This window comes from Sciurus vulgaris (genome assembly GCF_902686455.1).
Source record: "Sciurus vulgaris genome assembly, chromosome: 14".
In the NCBI taxonomy this organism is placed as follows: Eukaryota; Metazoa; Chordata; class Mammalia; order Rodentia; family Sciuridae; genus Sciurus; species Sciurus vulgaris.
In genome coordinates this window covers 62,483,927-62,501,833 of record NC_136475.1, presented here as the reverse complement: position 1 = coordinate 62,501,833, position 17,907 = coordinate 62,483,927, and the positions used below count along the sequence as shown (strand labels likewise).

At 39.0% G+C, this 17,907-nt stretch overlaps 1 protein-coding gene across 4 annotated transcripts in view; it reads left to right on the top strand.

Annotated features, from left to right (window-relative positions):
• Positions 1-12,668: 12,668 nt before the first annotated feature.
• Positions 12,669-17,907, top strand: part of PPM1B (protein phosphatase, Mg2+/Mn2+ dependent 1B) — an 84,586-nt gene continuing 79,347 nt past the window's right edge. For 3 of the 4 annotated variants that reach the window (XM_079109771.1, XM_079109772.1, XM_079109769.1), the window contains exon 1: positions 12,669-13,090. The gene's annotated coding sequence lies outside the window, so the exon portion shown is untranslated. The remainder of the gene's footprint in view (positions 13,091-17,907) is intronic. The other variant, XM_079109770.1, reaches the window with a different exon arrangement.

Genomic DNA, 17,907 nt, shown 5'->3' with positions numbered 1-17,907 from the left:
GCTACACACAGACAAGAGAAACTTACCTACGTCTACATAGTGAGAAGCAACTGAACAGAGAAATGGAGAAAAGAGAGACTATGCCAGCTTTTAGAAAAAGAGACAGTACTGGTTTCTCATTTTCCAATTCCCTGTTTCATCCCTATGTAGTATTAATCACCAGCCTACATTTGGGTTCCATGAAATCCTCCTGTTTGCCTATTATAGATGCCTAACTAGCTAAACCCGATTAAGTAGATTTAAGTTCACTGTAACCAGATGATCTGAACGAACTTTAAACAGCAGTGCTCAGGGGGAGTCCTTTCTATTCCATATAGACATGAAGTCATTTGCTTTGAGTTCTGATCACCGTTGTACAAAATCAGTTGCTCCTTTTTGGACTTTGCTACAGTCAACAAGACCTGACAGTGCTCACGCCGTTCAGCAGAAAAGCAATAAAGAAATATGACATATAGTCCTAACCTCTAGGATTACATTCTACTTGAGAAAAGAATACAAAACATGCCTAAAACAATTAGATGCTAGCATAAAACAGTGCATAATTAAGTGCTAAATTGCTTAGCACAGAAAGATCACTCTGTAGTTTGGGAAAGAGAGAACAACATCCTTGAGGTTGCAAATGGCCCTCATGAGAGAGAAGGGGGATTCCACAATGAGCAAATCAGCAGAGTCTGGAGGAAAAGGTTTGAGTTGCTAATTAGTAGGAAGTTTGCTTCAAAATATTGTCTTATTTCTGAATACTATTCTAGTTGATGTTGAGTTCTTTTGTTATGTTGGGGAATAATCAAAGCACCCTGTTTTAATTGAAGTTGTTCTCTATAATCTTATAGTATTTTCAGTACGGTCTACTTTCACTGAGGTCAGCTTCATGATGGGAGGTTAGGGTTCCCTGGGGCCAATAGGGAACCCTATTTGTTCTACTTGAAATATTTTGAAACAAACATTAATAATCATGTTTAATACCTTATGTTGGTTATTCTACACTACCCTGCATAATGGTGATTAATAATCCTGCACAATTATGGACATACATGTATTTGTGTAGCAACTGAAATTCATGAAAGTGCTTAACTTTATGATAAAATCATCTTAAGTAAATAAAAGTAAGGCTATAAAGTTACAGCAAAACAAAACTACTAGTGTAGGTGTACATAATCTTCTAAAACACACAAAAAATATAGCCAGGAGAAAGAAACAAAAAATTTATACATTTTTATGACTTATTATTATGAAATTATTATAATTCTAGAACTGACCTATGTAATTATGAACAATAACCTTTAGTTGGAGTTAACTTGCCATACATAGAGTATATGAACTTAGTGCTAACAAAATCTCCAAAATCACTATCCTTTGTGGATAGAGGACAAGTAGGATATAACTTGAAAGTTATTTTATTGCTGATAAGCAATTGTGTTATAAAATAATACAGTGAAAAGTCTACTTTAAAAGATGGCTGCTCCCCTCACACACATGCTGTAGTTATTTACTGTGTCAAATTTAACCTTAAAGTTTAGTGATGAATAAAAGAGAGATCTAAGTAGAGAATTTTCACAACCCATCTTATCCATTTTGCATGCTTTTTTAAATGGGGTTCTGGAAAGGATAATTTTCTTTTAATCTTTGGTGTCTTATTTGATCTTTTCACTTCAAAGATAATCAATTAGCTTTTAATTATTTTTCAGAAAATTAGAATGCTATGTATTATGTATCTCTTTAATTTCTTTTTAGAATTAATACACATCAAAGACTTATTTATTCATTAACAAGAGAACGAGTAGGACAGCTTGTCCAAAGTTCATCTCTTTAATTTTTAAAAGTAGTTCTATTAGGGCTGGGGATGTAGCTCAGTGATAAAGCAATGTGTGAAGTCCTAGGTTTGATCCCCAGCACCATAAGAAAAGAAAAAAAAAAGGCAGATCTATTAGAATTGTCCATACTTTTATTCTTTTTAAATGTCATATTTTGAAGACTTAATATGAAATGTGCTTTGCATGCACAAGACCCTGGGTTTAGTTCCCATTAAAAAATGATTAATATTGCAGAAATATAATCACAGGAAAACTGAAATATTTAGATTAAAATTTTTTTGTAAAACAATGATTTAATTCATTTTCTTTTTTCTTTTTGGTACTAGGGACTAAACCCAAGGGTGCTTAACCACTGGGTCACATCCCCAGCCTATTTTATTTTAATTTTATTTTTATTTTGAGACAGGGTCTGACAAAGTTGCTTAGCCTTGCCAAGGTGCTGAGGTTGACCTTGAATTTACAATCCTCCTGCCTCAGCCTTTTAAGTCTCTGGGACTACAGGTGTACCTCTCTGCACCTGGCTTTTTTTTTTTTTTTTTTGAGGGCTGCCAGGGATTGAACCCAGGTTTTCACACATGCTAGGCTCTACCACTGAGCTATGCCCCCCAGCCCTTAAATTAATTTTGGAAGTGCTTTTCTGAAGTCATTTTAACGTAATACACTCAAACTGAAAGTGCCCAGAAACTACTTTTAAAACATAACCTCAAAGCAAAGCAAGATAAAAAGTAATGTGAAACTGCAGTTTGGACTTTATCATGTTTTATAATTGGGCAACAACAAAATATTCAAAGAAAGAATCAAATTTGGGAAATTTACCAATCTTTTCTAAACAAAAGAAAATTGAGACCTAGGGGAAAGAAATAAGCATTTATTAGGTTTCTACTTTATGTAAGGCATTCATATATGACTGTTTCAAAGTTATCCTACTCACTTTACAAAGTAGGTGTGGTCTCCCTACAATGTAGCAGAAAATAGCCTCACTGCAGCCAAATAACTTGCTTGGGGTGTTGTAACTAGTGACCTCTGGGACACACTTATCCTGTAAATTCAAACTTCTCTTTCTACCCTTCAGTGCTGATTTTATTTGAAATCATATCAATTGATTATTAGGCTGAATTTAAAAATCTCATAGAATCTCAGAACAAGAACTTCTTTCTGGGTGAAAAGGGAAATTGAAAAATGTCTTTCCAATAGAACTATTTAATAACACCATTAAAACTGCTTCTATGACCAGGCACAGTGGCACACACCTGTGAATCCCAGCTTTTCTGGAGAATGAGGCAGGAGGATTGCAAGTTCAAGGCCAGCGTGGGCAATTTAGCAAGACTCACTCCTTTTTTTTTTTTTTTTTAATATTTTTAGTTGCAGACAGACACAATACCCTTACTTTGTTTATTTAGTTTTATGTGGTGCTGGGATTTGAACTCAGTACTTCACATGTGCTAGGCAAATGCTCTACCACTGAGCCACAACCCCAGCCCTAAGACTCACTCTTAAAAAAAAAAAAAAAAAAAAAAAAAAAAAAAAAGTTTGGGGATGTAGCTTAGTGATAGAATGCTCACCTACTATGTGTAAGACCCTGGTTTAATCCCCAGTTACCGCAAGCCAAAACAAAAACTTGCTTCTGCAATTGCCTGTTTATTTATTTAATTTGCAGTGCCGGGGATCAAACCCACAACCTCAACATACATTAGATAAGCACTCTACCACTGAGCTAAAACCATGGATGTACCCCTGCTTTAAAAAAAAAAAGACTAGTTGGGCTCAGTGGCAGTGGTCTATGACTGTAATCCAACCACTTGGGATGCTGAAGCAGGAAGATCACAAATTTGAAGACAGCCTCAGAATTTAGCGAGGCCCTCAGCAACTTAGCAAGACTCTTATCTCAAAAAATAAAAAGGGATAGGGATGCATCTCACTGGTAAAGTGCCCCTGGTTCAATTCCCATATCCCGCCCCCCAAATATTGGAGGGGACGAGGAGTATAGCTCAAAGGTATATATGCAGATACATATATACACAATGAAATACTAGTCAGCCACCTTCCCAGGCATGCTAAGCACACACTCTATCACTGAGCTACACCCCACAGTCTCTTGAATTTTTTTTTTTTAATGTTCTTTTGTTTCACTCATTCACTTCCTGGTCTCTATAAGCATATGATTATGTGATTTCTGAGATATTTACAGAGGCCCTGGCACATTTATGGAATGCTATATCCATATATGTACCATCATTGTCATGTCACAGTCTTACATAAAGGAAGGAAGGAGAGGACCAAGTTTCAGAACATTGCCCTGAGGTTTTTAAGAAATTCCAACTAAGGTGATTTCTGTTCAAGTGTAATTTCATTTGTTAAGTAATGGCAGCATGCTCATTTAAAGACACATTGCTTTAGCATTTCCCCAGCTATCCTATGCAGAGAGGATGATTAGAGAGTAAGCGCCCCTCTTGTCAATTAAACTTATGTGGCACTGAATACCAGAGCCCACTCCCTGCTTTTTTTTCAATGCAGAGGATTGAACCCAGGGCCTCGCCCATATTAATCAACTCACCTTGTGCCCTGATTTTTTTTTTTTTTTTTTGGTGGTGGTGTTGGGAATTGAACCCTTATGCATGCCAAGCAAGCACTTTACCAGTAAGGCACATTCCCAGGCTTCTGATTTTTAATACATACAAGCATATTGAAGGTTCTGAAAAGTCCTGAAGAAATTGTTCATTGATTCATCAAGTAGGCAAACTATGTGGAAGAGTTCTGAAAAGTTATTCTCTGAAAAAGCATTTGGAAAATGCCTCATCCTTCCATCCCTCCATCCATTCATTTAACAAATTTGTTTTGAATGCCCACTATATGCTAGGCTCTCTGAAAGAAGAAGAGGCGGCTATGATCAATCTTTTCAAGTTATATGAATCATTCATGTCTCATGTGGACTATTCCAGGGTATTTACTGCACCATTTTCTGTTTTGCCACTAATGGTAATTTTATTAATAGAGAGAAGGATAAAGTTAGGAGGAAACATTAGTACAACTGACTAGAGAAAGGGAAATATAGAGGAGGTTAAATAGGGACATTGCAATGCCTTGACAGAGACAATAAACTTGAGTAACTTTTTTTTTTTTTTTTTTTTGGTGGTGCTGGGGATTGAACCCAGGGCCTTGGGCTTGCAGAGCAAGCACTATACCAACTGAGCTATAACCCCAGCCCTTGAGTAACCTTTGAGGATAAGAACTTTGGTTTGGATTATATGTTTCATTTGGGATGCTTTTGGTTGCAAGTAATTAAAAATTTAACCAAAAGAGGCACAAAATAAAATTATTTCCTTAATGAGAAATTAAGGAGTAGGGCAGTTCCTGAGTTGTTTAAATCAACAGCTTGACAACATGCCATTAAGGTCCTTCCCATATTTCCACTCTGTTATGAATAGTAGCTTGATCTTTGTTCTTAATCTCATCTCTTCATGGCCACAAGATGGCTGCCATAGCTACAAGCATCACATCCTTACACAATAATAATACTGATAGCTAAAACTTGCATAGCACTTTTGATAGACCAGACAGTGTTTCAAGCATTTTACATATATTAATTCCTTTGGACCGTGTAGCAATCCTGAGTTGGTTATATTATCCCCATTTTACATATGAGGAAACTGAGGTACAGAGAATTTAAGTAACTTACCGACTAGTAAGTGGCATACCACTTCAGGAATCTGGCTCCAAGAGTGGGAACCTTTTTTACCTGTTCCTTTTATAAAAGTAAGGAAAATTCGTGAGAATCCTACACCTCTAGGATATTTCCTATCAAGTGCCATGAGTCTGACTGGCATTGCTTACATATTCCTAAAGCAAGCATACAAAAGGGGGTTGAATTGATCAGGAATAGATTAGACTAATCAAGGTTATCTCTGGGACTGAGGAGCAGCTCACCATCCCCCAAAGCATGTGCCCTTCCATACTTTGATTTAACCGAGGTTCTGTAATAAGGCACAAACTCAAGACAGAGGAGCTGCCAGGGAGGCAGCCAATAGTGTCTGCCATAGAATGAAATGCCACGGAACATTAAGGTGGACAAATACTGTAGGCAGCTAGGACACACCAGGAAGATGGGGCTGGTACTCTACGTGTGAGCCTCAGATGAATGGAGGCAGCAGTTGGAGTCATGAGTAGGGGGCACATTGTCAGAAAAGATGACTTAGAAATCAGAGGGCTAAAAATGGAAACTTAGGAAAAATTGGTAAGTGGGGAGCAGAGGCACATGCCTGTAATCCCACCTGCTTGGGAGGCTGAGGGAGGAGGCTTGGAAGCTCAAGGCCAACCTATGCAACTTAGTGACACCCTGTCTCAAAATAAAAAACATAAGGAACTGGGGATGTAAGTTAGTGATGAAGTATTTGGTTAGCCTCAGCGAGGTCCTGGATTCAATCCCCAGTAATGTGAAGAAAAAGAAAAAAAATTGGTAGAGTGTTGGTTGAAGCAGCTTGACAACACCATCAACGATTAAGGTCCTTTCCACGTTTCCCCTCAGTCATGAATAGTAACTTGGTCTTTGTCCTCGAATTTATCTCTTCATGGTCACAAGATGGCTGCCACAGCTACAAACATCACTATACATTTGTATGTTTCAAAAAAATGTTGAGAATTGTTTAAGATCTGTGATGGGTTCCTTAATTAATTTTATTGCCTATATTTTTGAGTACTTGAAACTTTTTCTAATTAAAGTTTGAGCTGGGTGCAATAGTGTGAGCCTGTAGTTCCATCTCTCTATTCAGGAGGCTGAGGCAGGAGAATCTCTTGACTCCAGGAATTTGAGACCAGCGTGGGCAACGTGGGAAGACACTGTTGGGGTAAAAAAAAAAAAAAAAAAAAAAAGGTTTGAAACAAAACAAAAACCAAAACCAACCTTGGAGACTTTAGAAACTCTCACTATAAAGGAGCTTCCTCTCTTTGGTATCCAACCTCTATGCAATATTGAAATTTAATCCTTGGGTAAGGGTTGAATCTACTCCCATACTTTGACAAGTTCGGGTTTCAGACAGGGAGGATGGGAGAAGCCCTAGTATGGCCTCTTATTAACTCATTTTCTAGCCATTTCTTTCTTTCTAAGTGTATTTAATTAGCAGTTTAAAAATGTGTCGGGTGTGTGTGTGGTTCTGGGGTTTGAACCCAGATTTTTGTGCATTCGGGGCAAGCCCTCCATCACTGAGCTACATCCCCAACCCTTTTCAGCCTTTTCTGCTACTGGTATTCTCTGGCTCATTTGCCAGTTTCTCAGGTTTCTGTTCCCATCATCATTTCTTGACCGCAGAGCCTGAATTTCTCAACTGTAATCTCCAATATTCAGTGACCAGGGCCTAAGAAGATTCCTGCCTCCAGACCAGTGGTCTATCTGCTGAGTATCCACTATTTGTCAGAAACCTTAGGCATTTATCTAAAGGACATTAAATGTGGGCCTTATAATGAAACTTTTTAAACGAATAGCACTCAAGTCCTGTATTTGCTTTTCACCATAAATTTTTCATTTGTGAGTTTTCTTACAACCACTTTCCTGTATGCTTGTTCTTAGAATAATCAAACAGTGATTTTCCTTCTGGGTTCATCTCCTTGATGTCTGCTCCATTCTCATAGTCTGCTTATATTCTTCAGATGAGCACTCAAGCCAAGCTTCAATGGCAGGAGAAAAAGAGCTTTCAGACAAGTAAACAGGAAAAGAGTGATTGCAGATGTGGAAGGAAAATAAGGGAAAAATAATGTTTCTTTTAGGTTTTTCAAGTATGAGCAAACCACCATATTGCATGAGTGAATGGCAATGCTAAGAAGCAAAGGATGAAGACTTGGCAGAAATGTATAGTTTATTGTAAAAGGGAAACAGCATATAACAAAGTGAATGAATAATGTAAATGAACTTGGGCATAAATGTTAGATTGTTTACATAAATGGCTGTTATTAGAGTTTTCCATTGCCAACCATATTTAAACATTGTGTAGTTTGCAGCATTTATACTTGGGCCCATGTGAATAGTTTTTCTGATACCACCCATGGTGTTGTAATCATAGTATCAATCATCTCATCTGCATGACACTCACTTTTAAAAACACATCTGGCTCTGGGGCAGCAATTTTGGACTCCCTGGCTGTGTGGATTGCACGAGGTTGGTAATAAGTTGATCAACTTCCTGTCTTAGGAGGAAGTGGGGTTGGGAGGCAGGCTCAGCCTTGGGTGGTGGCACAGAAGAAAGAGAAATCATCCAGCAGACTACTTGAAATCCTCCAAATGCAATTTAGTGAATTTACATATTGAGCATCTATTGTGTACCATATACGAGAACAAGAACAAAAGAAAATGTCTTTGCTGAAATGGGGATTATTGTAAACATAGCAGGGATTACTACCCCTTATTTTGGCATAGGGTCTTTTGGCAAATCCTGTGGAATCCTTTTAAGAATCAGACTCCCCACCACCACACACACACACACACACACACACACACACACACACACACACACACACACCCTCCACTGGTGATTGACACCATGGACACTCCACCACTGAGAGAAATCCTCAGTTCTCCCTTCACCCTTTTTAAAATTTTGAGACAGGGTCTCACTAAATTGCCTAGGCTGGCTTTGAATTCTTGCCTCAGTCTCCCAAATAGTTAGGATTATAGTCATACTCCACCATGTCCGGCCCAGAATTATGGTTTTTTTTTTTTTTTTTTTTTTTGGTACTGGGGATTGATCCTAAGGGCACTCAATCACTGAGCCACCCCAGCCCTTTTTATGTTTTATTTAGAGACAGAGTCTTGCTGAGTTGCTTAGGGCCTCGCTAAGTTGCTGAGGCTGGCTTTGAATTCGCAATCTTCTTGCTTCAGCTTCCCCAGCCGCTGGGATTCCAGGAGTGTACCGCTGTGCTCAGTTCAGAATTAAATACATAAAATAAAATCATAAAATTACAAAGGAAATCAATTGCTGGCTGCCGAAATAGTTATCAAACCATTAAGCAAACAAGCTTGTGATACAGTATCAGTAACTTCTCTTGGCAATTATGGCACAGGTATTGCTAGTGCTAATACGATTTATTGTCTATATTCGTAACTGAAAGAAAGGCTAAATGACAGGTAGAAGTTAGTGAAAATAAATACGCAATCTTCTTTCTCATCCAAGTTCTCAAACCCCTGAGTTCATTTCACAGATCTCCTTGGACTCCAGATCCTACTGTGTGTGTCCTTGTGTGTTTATGTGTGTGTATGCATTTGCGCTCATACACATGTCCTTCAAAGAAGGTTGGAGCACTAAAATTATCTAATATTTAATGTGATGGGACTGAGGGTACTGCTCAGTGGTAGAGTGCTTGCTAGCATGCTCAAAGCTCTGAGTTGGATTCCAAACTGCAAAAAGAAGAAAAAAAAAAAAAAAAAAGAAAAAAAGATGTAGCATAGGATAAATGTTCTTGGAATGGAAAAATAAAATATTTACAGGGATTCCAGAAGGGCAAGGAGGGAAAATCAGAAAAAGAGATCCAAATGCGGTAAAAGAGGAAGAACAGAGAACAGGGACAGGAAAGGAAGGCATTTTACCTATGGGAAATTCTGTCCTTCCTGCCACCCCTTCTCTCCAGCTTGTTAAACAGACTAAAAAGCTGGTTTACCTTTGGAGTTAGCCTTGTATGGTGTATGATTGGGAAAATTTCTCAGTTTGGTATCTGAATCTCTTTGTTACTGAGGATAAGCCCAGGACCTCAAGTGTGCTAGGGAAGTGCTCTACCACTAAGCTACATATACTCCAGAACTCCCTTCATACCTTACACTTTATTGAGGAAGTCATGAATTTTTTGCTTATGTGAATTATTTTTATAAACATTTATTGTATTAAAATTTAAAATTGAGAAATTAAGAAATACTTATTAGCTCATAATAATAACAATAATAAACCTATTATGTGGCCACCTTTTTTTTAGTGAAACATAAACACCCTTTTTTTAGTGAAACACAAAAATATCTAAAGCATAAATAGTGAGGAAAAAGACTTTGTTTTCAGTTTTTGCAAATCTCTTTGATAACTGGCATAACAGGACAGTTGGATTCTCATATCTGCCTTGGCATTCTTATGTTACACTAATAGGTTAGCTGCATTCCACACTGTACTTGTGAGAGAGTGAGAGTGAAACAGGTGAATAATATTTTAATATTATTGTGAAGTTTTGACCTTGTGGATCCCCAGAGGTGCCCTGACCATAATTTGGAAACAATTGACTTAGGGTTTTTTCCTAAACATTTGTCTCCTTTGCTGTTACAACTAGACTTTTTTAAATATAGAAAAAACCAGTTCTATAGGCTTAGAATTCAAACATGTATGTATTGAATAGCTCTTGTCCCTACCAATATCCAGCTGTCCCTCCATCTTTCTTCATCTTACTCTGTGACCTATATGCAGAATATCAGGAGGTTCCTTAGTCCTCTGAATCAATCCTAGATTCTGAAAAGTCCTGTTTAGAATTGGCGTATGATTTTATGGTCTTACACAGCACCAGTATTATATAATATTTTCACATAAATACTAACGAGAATGAAAACAGAATTCCTCTTCATTGTATTAGGTACTATTGTACATTATATTCCATTAAGTCTCTGAATTAATTGTGTGGAGTTGTTTGCACTGAATTTCCTGTGGCCAGGAACCACACTTGGGGAACCAGCAAAATTGATTGGGGATAGTAGTTAATCTGTGGTATTTTATTTAAAAAACATCTGTACTGTAGCCAATATGGGAAAAATCAGAATCTTTTTCTAAATTACATTTAGTATTCAATTTTAGATTATATATTGGGGAGTGCTTTGCATTATTATAAGCATCTAAAGTTCTTAATCTGGCTCTAGAGGAAGATGTTATGATTCCCATTTTACAGAACAATCCATGGCTCAGAGAGTTTAGTTTCTAGTTCAGGTCACAAAGCTAGTTAGTTGCAAAGTTCATTATGATGGTACTCAATGTTTATGACACATAAATGTGTATGATGATATACATCAGTTTTCCTTTTAAAGTTGTAAGTCTTGGGTCTTCTTTGATGGTTTACTGTTTTAATCAAATAAAGCATACAACAAAGTTAACCTGATTATGTTTTGGTCTCTGTTGTATTCTTAGCATCTAGAACAGTATTTAATACTTTTTAAAAAGTGATTGAAAAAAAATGATACGCATCAGCCCACCTATGTGACTGAACTTTAGTTTTGATGTTAACGGGGGAAAACTGAGAAAGAAATCAAGGGCAAGATATTGTTTTGATGCCTATGGTTCCTTGGATTCTCACAACATGAATCTCCAGATTTGGAAGCTGACTCCCTTCCCTTTATAAAACGTGTCAAGCGAAGGGATGCGATTTAAAGAAGTTTATTTTATAAATCATTAAATAATACTTTGAGAGCTAGATGATCCCATACTGACGATAAAGAGGACAAAGGAAAGGTGACATTTAAATGAGTCTACATCCTCTTCTTCATTGCTGCCCCCCTCCCCCAACATGCAAAAATGGGAAAAAGGAATTTTAGTTTATGGCTGTTTCCATTACAGCGCTTGGCAGGCGCACATTAACTGGGGAATGAACGAGTGAATGTCAGAGCTTAGGCCGGGAGTTTTAAAATACAATACCGACAGAAAAACAAAACAAGGAAATGCCAAAGTCGGAATGCCGGGCACTGGGGGCAAAGAAAGAATAAAAATAATCCCCAACGGCACAGAATCCTCCTGAAGGGAGAACTTGTTCCACTTTCTCAACTAGCTTTCCCGCCTTTCCCGAAACCCTAATTTCTCGCCCACTCTCCCCTTGGCGAGACAGGTCAGGCAGGTATCCCGCTCAGCGGCTCTGATTGGTCCGTGATGATTTCATTGTTAGGGAACATCCGGGCCTTTCCCCTCCCAGCAACACCTCCCCAGAGCACTGTACGCCCAGGTTCCTACTCCCGCGTGCGCCCCACCCTTAGCTGAAGCAAAACAACCGCCTCTCCCCAGCCCGCTTCTTGTCCTTGTCCGCGCTATCCCTTCGCGTCTCTACGCCAGAGAGAGGCGTGTATTTTCTCCAATGAGTGCCTAGGAGGGACTTTGCTAGCCAATCAGTAGCCAACCCCCTGTAATTCCGGGTGGGACTAGGCCTCCACACCTATAACTGGACAGCCCGTTGGCTCCTTTATGGCGCTTGTTTCACGCGAGGCTTAGAGGTCAAAAATAAGGGAGCACGGTCCTCGAAGAACGGGAAGGATCAGCACAGACTTTCTGGGTTTGACCGTTTTTGAAGACTAGCCAATCGCTTTTCAGATATTTCCCCGCTTTTTGCGTGTTCATTTAAAAAGAGCCGGTGTGACGGATTTGGAAATTGGTTCAGTGACGGACACGTAGAGAAAGCCAATGACAGAGGGTTCAGACTACCATTTGGACCAATAAGACAAGGGAATCGCTGGGCTCCGGCTCTGCAAGGCGGAGCACAGGTGGGAGTAATTTGACTGACGGAGGTCTCTACTTATGGTTGGTCGCAGGGCTGGTCCCTGACGTCCGGAAGGTAGTGCCCTGCAGAGGCGGGGCAGAATGAAGTAAATGGTAATGAAGGGTTGGGTCTCACTCAGTAGGAGGTGTTTGACGGATAGTTGACCTTTCCAATTGAAGGTGGTCACTGATGCCCAATGGGAAATTAGGAACTCAGAGGCGGGGTCGTGTGGGCGGGGAAAAGTAAGTACGGAGGCACTAGGGGAGCCGAACTGGGCGGGAGAAAAGAGATTGACAGGCCTATAAGCAAATAGGAAACCGCGACAGGACGCGCGGCGTCCCAATGGGTGGGTTATGGGGGCGGGGCTCGACGAGGGGCGGGGAAAGACGGGTTGCGGGGAGGGGGTTGCAGAAGGAGCCCAGCGGCTGCTGCTCAATGGCGGAAAAGCCGCCGGTGTTCTGACCGCCTAGTCCCCCTAGCAGTTGCGGGGGAGTTTCCTGCCGGCGCGGCTGGAGTCTCTGTTTCTCAGTGTTCGGTGGCTGGAAGATGCTCCAGAGAGACGAGGCTGCGGCGGAGGAGGTGGCGGCGGCCGAATCGGCAGCGGCAGTAGGGTGGAGAGAAGGTGGTGGCGGCGGCGTGAGGGGCCGGGCGGTGTAAACAGCCCCGGAGGCGGCGGAGGCGGTGGCCGAGACCCGAGGGCAAAGCGGCGGCTGAGGCAGGGTCGCGCCTCTGGTGGAAACGTGGGCTGAGTGCAGCGAGGGCTCTGCGGTGGGCGCTAGCGAGACGCCCTAGACCTCGCCTCCCTCGCCCCAGGTAAGGCCGCTGGGCGCAGATCGGAGGGGAAACGATTGGCCGCACCGCCTAGGCACCCGGACCGTTTTCGGGTGCCGCCGGGCTTCGGCCGAGGCCTCCGCCAAACGAGGCTGGGGAGCCGAACGCCAGGCCCGGCTTCTAGGTAGGCCCCTTCCCCGGCCGCCGCCTCCGCTCGCGGCTGAGGCTGGAAGAGGTGCGGAGAGAGAAGAGTTTGCTCCAACGCCTGAAGTCAGCTGCTTTCTCTTCTTTGCTTTGGTCTACTAGCATCTCTCAGTAGCGCACTGGGGCTACCCGAGACCGTGGCTCTTCCTTCCTTGCTTCTTGTCTTATTTGAGAACACTACCTTTCTCTATTTGCTTCTGCTCTACTCTGCGCCCCGCTTCACTTCCTCGTTAAATCTTATTTAATAGTGAAGTTCTTAATTGAAACTGCTATTGTCAGTACCCCGAATCAACCGGAGGCCCATTAAGAGTAGACTGACCAGCTTTGTATGTTAAAACAGTTTTTTTTTTTTAACACTGTAAGTCTAACATCCTTAAAAGTAAGATTGTATCTTTAAGCATAGAGTGTGAAAATAACACTGAAATAATTTTTTAAATGAAGGGCTTACTGATGTTGGAAAATAGTTCTTTCTTCCTTTTTTTAAGTTGCATGACCTCAAATGTCAGTTTTAGCAGATCTAGGACGTTTGCCCATCATATTTGGCAAAAATACTTATTAAGCATTTGATAGCAGCCTAAATTCATCAGTATTCAAGCCCTTCTAAAACAACTTGGAAATTAAAAAAAGAAGACATGAGCAACTAGGAAAACTGTTTTGATAAAATCATAGTTAAAGATCTTTTAAAATAGGCTCCACATGTTTAATGTATCAAAATAAGTTGGCAGGAGTCTTGTAAAAGGATTATTTAGGAATTTGAGTGGTCTTAGTGTTATGTAGCTATTTTGAGAAAAACATTCTTTTTCTGTTAACAAACGTTTACAACTACTGTGATGTGAGAATTACTGAGGTTTATTGTGGGATTAACACAGGAACTCTTTTTATTTGAGCTACTGCATGGATGGAGAAATGGTAAATTGTTCAAGGAAGAAGACAGTGTAATTCACAGTATGTTCTGGGAGATGGGAGAAACATGCCATCAACATTGAATGTTAATAGATATTATTTCATTTACTTTTTCTATTGTGCAATAGTATAGTTCCTACTGTTGGCCTACTTTTAAATAGAGCATTTCTAAATAGTGAGATCAGTTATTATTATAATACAGACTATTCCAAGTGTATGGGCATATATATGTACACACACACACACACACACACATATATATATATATATGCACACACACATATAGTTGAAGTAATACTAACATGATCATTTTTTTTTTTAAATGTTTTGGTTGGCCTCCCAAATGGACAGTGTGTTGTTACAGTAGGATTTTTAAAATTTAGTATTTAGGACTTTTTTTTTTTTCTTTTCAGGGATAACTTTTGTTTTAAACTTCTTTTTTCAATGCCTTCTTTGTCCTTTTTTCCTCTTCTTCTTTTTTTTTTTTTTCCCCACCCATAATGTCTTATAACTTTTCTGTAGTAATTCTTTATGTTGTGTTAGCATGGAGTAGTATAGTTTTATTTGCGCTATACACATTAATATTTCTCCATTTTCTTGCACATTATCCTTTGGATTTGTCAGTGTAGTGAATATTCTCTTAGAATTGACCAACAGAGCTTTCAGCATCTGTGTTGTTATACTGGGTGTCTGATTTCTACAAAGAAATCAGTTGAGAAAGCCTTTTGGGTTTGTCTAATGGTCATGTTAGTAAATAGTGTTGTATTAGTAAGCCACTTATTAAAATTACTATAGCCCTTAAGATTACATCATCTGAAGAAATGGTGTAGTATCTAAATAGCTGTGCTTCCAAGAACGTTGATTGAAAAGTTGATAAGGTCAGAAAAAGTGACTGCTTTTGAAAGTTACAACATTTTCATATAATTATATTTTTTTACAGAGTCTTTTAAATCAGACTGTGATACTGATTGACGGTGTTCAAAGAATAGAATTTGTCATAGTATTTCTTGATGATTATGGAAATTGAATAAAAACTGTTTGAGCCAATATGGAAGATTGCAAACAAGCCCTTGTATGTGAGTTGGTAAACATTTTTTCTCTTAAGAACTGAGGATTAAACCCAGGGCTTCATACATGCTGGGCAGTCACTGTCCCACTAAGCTAGCATCCCCAGCCCTAAACACGTTTTATTGCATAAGATCCTCGGAGTGAACGGTACTGTTTTCCCACACTAATTGGTGTTAGTTATGCATACAACCTATATTTTATGTGTATTTGTATATTATATGTAATTATTTTAAAGTATTTTGTGATATTACCTAACATAGAAAATAGTAAAATAATATTCTTACAGCAGTCCTTCATCAAATTCACTTCATAATTGAGTGAATAAAATTAACTTAAAATACAGCACAATATTTTACATTTTTCATGAAGTATGCCTTTCATAATTCACTGATTTTAAGGGAAATTAGTTGAAAAACAACTGATGGTATCAGAGTAATAAAATTTTTTTCTGTCAAGCATGGTGGTGCACACCTGAGATCGCACCTACATAGGAGTCTGAATGAAGCAGGATTACAAGTTCAAGGCCAACCTGGGAAACTTAATGAGACCCTGTCTCAAAATAAAAAATGACTGGGGCTGTAGTTCAGTGGTATAGCACTTGCAAAGCATGCACGAGGTTGAGAATTCGATCCCCAGTACCATGCACACACATACACAAGAAGGAATTGTGCCCCCCCCCCAAAAAAAATAGAAAAGAAAAAAGTTTTTTCAGTACAGGAAATGGAACCCAGGCCTCACACATGCTAGGCAGTTGCTCTACCCCTGAACTACAACACCAGCCCTTTTTATTATATTTCGAGAGAGGTTTCCTTACATTGCCCAGGCTGGCCTTGAATTTGCAATCCTCCTTGGCTTAGCCTCCCAAGTAGCTGAGATTACAGGTGTGTGTCATTATGCCTGCCTGCCTTTACTAATTTCTTAATAAATTATCAAATTTTCCAAAAGTGTAATCTATATACTACACACGCACACACACACACTCTTTCTCTCTCTCTCTCATATATTTTTTTTCCTTTCTCAGACTAAACATTTATTTTTTCATTTTTTGGTTTTGGGAATCAAACCCAGGACCATGTGCATGCTAAGCAAGTGTTCTACCACTTAGCTACTGCAGCCCTGGTTTTTTTTTTTTTTTTTTTTTTGCGGAACTGGGGTTTGAACCCATGGCCTTGCCTTTTCATGTGCCTTACCACTGAACCACATCCCTGACCTCTTGGGGCACTTTATTTCTGCTTTTCAATTTAATTTTTGATATTTTGATAAACATAAGCACTTTGCTTCTGAATGATAGTAAGATGCGGTACAGAAGAATTCTCAAGTAAATGTTTTACTACACTCTAGTGTGGGACCACATCTACAATATCTACAATATCTTATTATTGCTTGGCATGGCATATACTTTTCCAATCATACTCCTGTAATAACTTATATAGCATCAAGAACCTAGTAGCTGAATCAACTGTAGCGTTTCAGTGTGTTTGTTCTTATATTAGACCAAGATTTAATACAGTTTGTAACATTTAAAGCATAGTATCAATTTAAAGCTCTTATAATATATCAAATAATTTTTTTGTTTTGTTTTTGTGATGCTGGAAATCCAACTCTTGGCCTTGCCCCCATGTGCTCTACCACTGAGCTACATCCCCAGCCCCAACATATTAAATAGTTAATATTAACTTGCTAAAAATAAGATGGATTCAAAGTTTTCTTTTGGAATATATTGAAACATTAATTTTATATTTTTTGACTTTACATTAATTTATTTCTTAAAAATTAAAAATCTTGAAGTTGAGAAACATTACTACATGGAAAACTTAGTTTTGCATTTTTGGAACAAAAGAACTTGGGGTCAGATATGTTGAGAGGAGAGTGACAACATTGGAAGCTGTCTTCTGTTTATGAGGAACTTGTCTTATAAAGAAGGGACCAATTGTAGTGCTATAGGGAGAATAACATTTGTCTCTAAGATTGTTGTCATTTTTGTCCATGTTGAATGTCCTTCAGTTCCAAGCAGTTTATTGAAAAGGTACCTTGTATGATAGAAATAGGGAAAACTTTTTCTTTCATGGAAAACTATTAAAATGTTTAGGTTATCAGGTGGAATCAAATTTGTTATATAGAAGAAAATAACACAAGTAAATAAGTTGTGTTTGATAGGTGGTACATACCTGAGAAGAAGCAGGTTTGGTAAAGGATATGTATATTAATTAAAGGTCCGAAGGATTTCAAAGTATTTTTAAGCTTTAGAGTATTATCACTGGTTCTTAAATTTAATTGCCTTTTTTTTTTTTTTTCATAGAGAGATCAGGATCATTCCAAACATTGAAAAGGGTGGTTAATAATGTTTTGTTTTGAATCCCCAGGCCTTTTTATTTTGAGACACAGTCTCCCTAAGTTACCTACGGCCTAACTAAGTTTCTGAGACTGGCTTTGAACTTGCTATCCTCTACCCTCAGCCTCCCAAGTTACTGGCATTATAAGCATGTGCAGATGTTTTTAGTAGATATTCTCATGCGAGGTGAAGTGCTGCACACCTGTAATCCTAGCTCCTCCAGAGGATGAGGCAGGAGGATTGCAATTTCAAGGCCAACCTAAGCAAATTAGTGAGACTATTTCAAAAATAGGAAGGGCTGGGGGTGTGGATTAATGGTAGAGTGAGACTGGGTTCAATTCTGAGGCCAGGG